The sequence below is a fragment of the Lutra lutra genome, chromosome 3 (genome assembly GCF_902655055.1).
Source record: "Lutra lutra chromosome 3, mLutLut1.2, whole genome shotgun sequence".
NCBI classification, from domain to species: domain Eukaryota; kingdom Metazoa; phylum Chordata; class Mammalia; order Carnivora; family Mustelidae; genus Lutra; species Lutra lutra.
This window is the reverse complement of record NC_062280.1, coordinates 12,893,892-12,899,891: the sequence shown is the minus strand read 5'-3', so window position 1 is coordinate 12,899,891 and position 6,000 is coordinate 12,893,892. Positions and strand designations below refer to the sequence as shown.

The following is a 6,000-nucleotide window of genomic DNA, read 5'->3' as shown; positions in this document are numbered from 1 at the left end:
TGCCTGGTGTGCCATTGTAGAGGTCGGAAGACAATAGGTTATGTTTCTTATGACGTGCGCCATCCAGTGAAGGACACAGACGATAGGGACAGGCGCAGCGCCGCTGTGAACGTGCAGATGGGGAGGTCCACAGCAGATGCCACTAGAATGTGGATGAGGGAGTGGCCAGATCTGCACAGCTGGGAAGGAAGGGGGTCCCAGAGGATTCTGAAGAGGAGGTAGCTGAAGTGGGACTTGGTGGAAGAGAAGAGGTTAGTCAGAGGAAGAAGTAGGGGCAAGAAGCAGCATGTGGAAGGCCTGAGCAGGGGCGATGGCTGCCAACTTCTAAAAGCAGGGACCAGCTTGGTGTGCCTAGCGCGGAGTGTGTGTGGACATACGTCTGTGTGCGTTCGGGGAGGGCAGTGGAGATGATGTGAGGGTTCGTCTAGGAAGGACCTAGGCGGATATGTTAAGAAGTTTGGTCTTCATCTGTGTTGTTTTCTGCGTAGTAATTTAGTCCAAAATGCTTTAGAAATTTCGTATACGCGATATGATACATTCAAGTCACCAGAAGAGGCAAGGAAGGGCTCTCCCCTAGAATCCATGGCCCAGCCAACACCTTGATTTTAGACTTCTGGTCTCCAGAACTGTGAGAGAATAAATACTTGAGCCATCCAGTTCGTGGGAATTTGTGATGGCAGCTCTACAAAACTAATAAAACGGGGAAGATACTGGCTAGTGGACAAGATTGAGGGCAGAACTGGAGAAGCAGGTCTTGAGACGCACAGGGATGGGGGCGGCCCCGAGGATCCAGCCCCAGAGCTTGTGGACCTGCTCTCCACAGCCGGGCCCTCCAGGCAGTCTGCTCCGGCCGCCTTTTACCCTCATGGACCTTACTCCAGAGTCTCACTCTCAGGAGAGACTCGGACCCAGTTTCTCCTGTGCTTCTCCCAGTAGCACTCCTGGAACACATGGACTGGAGGATGGGGAACTCCCCAAAGGAAAAGAACCCCGAGCAGATGGAAACGATGGGTGATTCCCACACAGACTGCAGGACAGTCCTATTTGGAAGCGGAAACTGTCCTGTTCAAAGCTACTCTTTTACCCAGTGAGGGTAGGTGGTTACAGATGTTGGGAAAGATTCTCTGGGCAGCTCTGCGCAGAATAGTTTGGAACAAGACCAGTTAGACAGCTGGTGACATCATCTAAATACGAAGTAAAGGGAGTGTGGGAATGTCTGTCCTGCTCTGGTGGCTACACCAAGGAAAGAACATTCTTGTTTTGTATTCCGTGCTATCTTCGTATCAACTCATTCGAGGTTGTGTAAGGAGACTGAGAAAATGCGTTTATTTTCTGTCTCCAACCATTTCTGCCTAATTTTTAAACTTCTGCATCTTATGAATCAGAAGTCGTATCTTTTTGCTATTTGTCTACCCAGGTATGTGAAACAGATCAAATGTTAAATTTCACTATTCCGGGGGCGGAGCTGGGCGCAGGCTGCTTTTGCTTTCACGAGACAACACCCACTCAGAGAGCCCCGGGGTTCAAAGGCAAGAGGACAAATGCCTTCTGCGTGCCCAAGCCCCGTAGGGAAAACCGGGGGCTCCTCAGAGCCATGGCGAGCATGAGGGGTTATATTCCTCACTGGTACAAGCACCGGGTGGGGGTGTCCTGCTGACATGGGGAAGGGGATAGAATTGTCTAGACGGAGAGGGGGGACCAGCACCTCATTCAGTGGGTCCGGCAGGTGTAACAGGAGCAGGAACCAGCTGCTTGTCCTGACACCTTAGAATTCCCCTACCATCCCGATGTTTGGTCACCGTGTCCCATCCGTGTGTGGGACCAACTGAGAGTAACTGTAATCTTGACAAGAGTGGCTGGGCCTTCTGGGACCAACCATTCCTGAAGGGAGGACAAAGAAGTAGCTAACGAAAATGGTTGGGCGCCTGGGTGGCTCTGTTGGTTAAGCGTCCGACTCTTGATTTTGGCCCAGGTTGCCATCTCAGGGTCGTGGGATGGAGCCCCACACCTGTAGGGCTCTGCACTCAGCGTGGGGCATGCCTGGGATTCTGTCTCACTCTCTCTCAAATAAATAAATAAATCTTTTGTTTAAGAAAGTGGTTATATTTCTTGCTTGTGTGAGAATTGGCTGGATGGGGATGGTATGAGAGTAAGTCCCTGCACTATATGCCTTTTTATATTTTTGAACTGTGTGAATGTATTATTAATTCAAAGAATCTAGTAACTATCCTTTAACGATGCTTAGTAGAGCCTAAAGAACTGGTTGCAAGTATGTGGTTTCAAATGAGCCTTTTTGAAAAAGTATTTGATTGATATCCATGCCATTCAGATTGTGTGTCAACTCACACAAGTAATTTTCATACAGACCCTTCTATTTTTGCTGCTTTAGAGTTCTCAGCTGTGACAAATAGAAAATAAATGCCTAGTAACTAACCATCCTTAGCCCCAACAGACCAAATTTTTGCAAAATATGAATAACACTTACCACTGTTTAAAATGATACAGATGATAAAAAAATTTTTTTTAATATTTTATTTATTATTTAACAGAGAGAGCGAGCAAGCGTGCAAGCGCAAGTGGGGGCGGGGCAAAGGCAGAGGGAGAAGCAGGCTCCCTGCTGAGCGGGGAGCCACACGCAGGGCTTGATCCCAGGACCCCAGGATCATGACCTGAGCCAAAGGCAGACAGTTAACCGACTGAGCCACGCAGGCGCCCCCAAATAAATTTCTTATATTCACATTAGATTACACAGTTAAGGGTTCTATTTTTCAGAGTCAAAACTTTTTTTGTTACTTTCAACTGATTTTGCCCTGGCCACTCCCACTAAGTTCCCAAGCTCTTCTGCTTATGTGTGCAAAAGCCTTGCATAATTTTTTGTCCTGCCCGTGACCCTTCTCTTGTAGTCTCCTTTCTCTTTGGGCTCCAGTCCCCTTTCTTCCCTTAGACCCCTGCAGCCTAGTGAAGCCTCCAAAGTCAGCGGACAGGCCTGCACACAGCCAGATCCCAGTCGCTTCGACCAGGTGTGCTTGCGGCCTCCAGGGACCTACAGGCTCCCTGTAGGGCAAGCCCGATTTTCGCCTTTCCCACCCTTCACCCAGTGATCTCAGCTCAGCCCCTCCTCCCTCATTCACTTCCAGTTGGCTCGGTGACCTTATCATGCAAATCCTGCCTGACAGAATGTCAGTTTACCTCCTGACTTCCTGGTCAAAAAAAGGCCTACTTCTTATTCTGGTTTCTCCTCCTCTGATGGCCTCCAAAAATCAGATTAATGGAACTGGGTGCATCCCCGATGTTTTAAACTACAATGTACAATTTAGAACTCTTTTGCTCTGTGTTAGTCCCTTCAATATATGGGAAACGGAGCAGTGAAGTATTTCTGAAACTGATACTAGATCAGGTGTTTTTTATAGACAAAAAAAAAAGGGTTTTATGATAATATATTGAAAACGTTTTTACATTGCCTTTTCTCTCCAAATTCCAAAAGAATGTTAACCAGTTGAATAGCTGACATACATGAGTAAAATACCACTCTTTTGCATGCACAGACCCACAGCTAATCCACAGTAGGAACAAAACCAAACCTTGCAGAACTCTTGCGGTCTTCCTACCTGTGGCCACTGAATCGAACATATCCCTGGGAAAAGTAATCATGTATTTATTTACTGAGAAGCCTCTTTCCTTCTAGGTCTGTAACTTGCATTACTAGTCCTGTCAGACTGGATGGACACAGAAAGAAACAATTTGCTTTTAAAGCAATATTTACATGACATCTTCAGAAACAAATCAAACTTAAACTTGGCTACTGTGGCTATTACGAAGTTGGTCTGGTGGCCTCTAGCCTAGAAAGTCTAAGTAAATAATTTATAAATAATGATTCATCTTTCACCTAATCAGACCCGAATAATGTTTCTAAAATTTGTGTCTTTTTTCCACAACAGTATAAGAATATCAGTTGGGACTAACAATCCACCTTTTCACTTGTGAAAATTGAAACACCTGGAAAAAAAAAAGAGAATAATTATAAAAGAGTGCAAATCCCCCAACTTTTGCTTATAAGGTAAACAATGAATAGTTGTAAAATTGGGTGGGTGGAGCTTTATGGGTACGAATAAGCACATTTAGGTCATTCTTATTCTTCCTGGGCTCCCATGTCTTCATTTATAAAATAAATGAGAAGCTGGAGGAGCTCAGAGATTTTCACACATTTTCAGCAGAGGTTTAAAATGTTATCAGAACACACACACACACACACACACACACACACACAATTTTAGTGTGGTATAAATTTAAGGAGGTCAATGTTTTAACATTTGCTTATAAAGCAGATATGTGAGAACAATGATGCTACTTTGAAGAAAGCAAAAATCTGAAAATGCAGGTAAAGGATGACAGTTAAAGACTCAGAATGCAATTTATATCTACATCTTTAATTGCACAGCACGGGGATCATTCGGACACAAAAAATAGCTTTAAGTGGTAAAGCAGCAAAAGAGATTTTGGGGGTTTGGTTTTGATTTTTGTTTTTTTAAGTTTCTCTTGCACTCTGAGGATGGCCTTTATGTTGAAGTTTGTACAAAGCTTGACAACCCAGTTCATTCACTGGTGGTCTCCAATTTGTTAAAGTTTGGCACTTAGCATATCTGAGTGTGTGTGTGTGTGTGTGTGTGTGTGTGTGTGTGTGTAGCTTTCCTTGATTGAATACTAGTGTCAGGCACAATGTGGTGCCCTTTACAAACCTTGTTTTATACAGGGAGTAGAGTGAATTTGCCATCATATCCACATTTTAGTACTTGGAACAACAGAGGTAGGGAGAGAGAGAATAATTAAAGGGCTAGGAGCTAGGTATTCTGCCCTCTATACGTGGGTGCATGTTATTTAATTATTATTTTATAATGATTTAAAATATAATTTTAAATGTTGACTATTTTGATTTTTGCTGTTATTGTGAAAAGAGAAACAAAAGTCTCACCAATTGTTTGGTCTGATTTAGCAAAACAATGCAAGTTTTTATGTGACAAAGCAAAATGGAATTAATCTGTTAATACGCATAGGTCGTTCTAGACATTTAATTGGAAAATTAGAGTTCGATGAAAAAATTTTTTTCTCTGAATTTACAATGTAGTTCTCAACTCTGTTTTCATATTCAGCATTAGAAAATGTTGCCCAGTAAGTGTGTAGAAAAACGGTTTACTTTTCCAACAATGAAAGTATCTTTCTTTTTGTCAGCATACATCTCCCAGGCGGTTTTGGTGGCCGTGCTCCAAAGCCTTCAGTGGTCCGGGTTTTGTGTTAAGTTGCACTACAAAATTGTAGCAGTTGAGCTCAACGAATACAACTAGATACCTCTTTTAAAGAGCAATGATTAATTATAAATGTGGGAAGCAATCAATTTTAATTTGGTGTTTTGCACTCAAGATATAAGTAATTCTCAAAAGAATCAGGGAATAGAATCTTGAAAATATCTTAATTCACAGCTTTCTCATTTTATATTTTATTTTAAGATGAAAAGAAAAACTGGGACAGCTTGCTGGTTTAGTCCATGGAACATGTGACTCTTGTCATAACCTGAGTTGTGAGTTCAAGCCCCATGCTGGGTGTAGAGATTACCTAAAAATAAACATCTTTTAAAAAGAGAAGAAAATGAAAAGAAAAATTGCTGTTTTTCTTGTGTAAGATACCCTGACTTTCCTTATCAGCATCCAGAGCCATGCATGTTTAGTGTTAAAATGTTGGATAAGATTTAAAAATGAAACTAGAGGGACTCTTGGGTGGCTCAGTCAGTTAAAAGTCTGCCTTGGGCTCCGGTCATGATCCTGGGGTTCTGGGTGGTAAGGGGCCCTGCTCATCAGGGAGCCTGCCTATCCCTCTTCCTCTGCCCCTCCCCTTGCTCCTTTTCTCTCTCTCTCAAAGAATAAAGAATCTTAAAAAAAAAAAAGAAAGAAACTCGATTTATACATTTGTGCAATCCTAAATTTCCTTAGAATACAGTTTGAAAGCTAG

The 6,000-nt window shown here is 43.0% G+C and overlaps 1 protein-coding gene across 3 annotated transcripts in view; it reads right to left on the bottom strand.

The window, feature by feature from the left end:
* Window positions 1–2,636: 2,636 nt before the first annotated feature.
* Window positions 2,637–6,000, bottom strand: part of LOC125095839 (aldehyde oxidase 2) — an 81,177-nt gene continuing 77,813 nt past the window's right edge. For 2 of the 3 annotated variants that reach the window (XM_047722383.1, XM_047722381.1), the window contains one exon: window positions 2,637–3,996. The gene's annotated coding sequence lies outside the window, so the exon portion shown is untranslated. Of the gene's footprint in view, window positions 3,997–5,555; window positions 5,608–6,000 lie in introns of those variants that run through there. The other variant, XM_047722382.1, reaches the window with a different exon arrangement.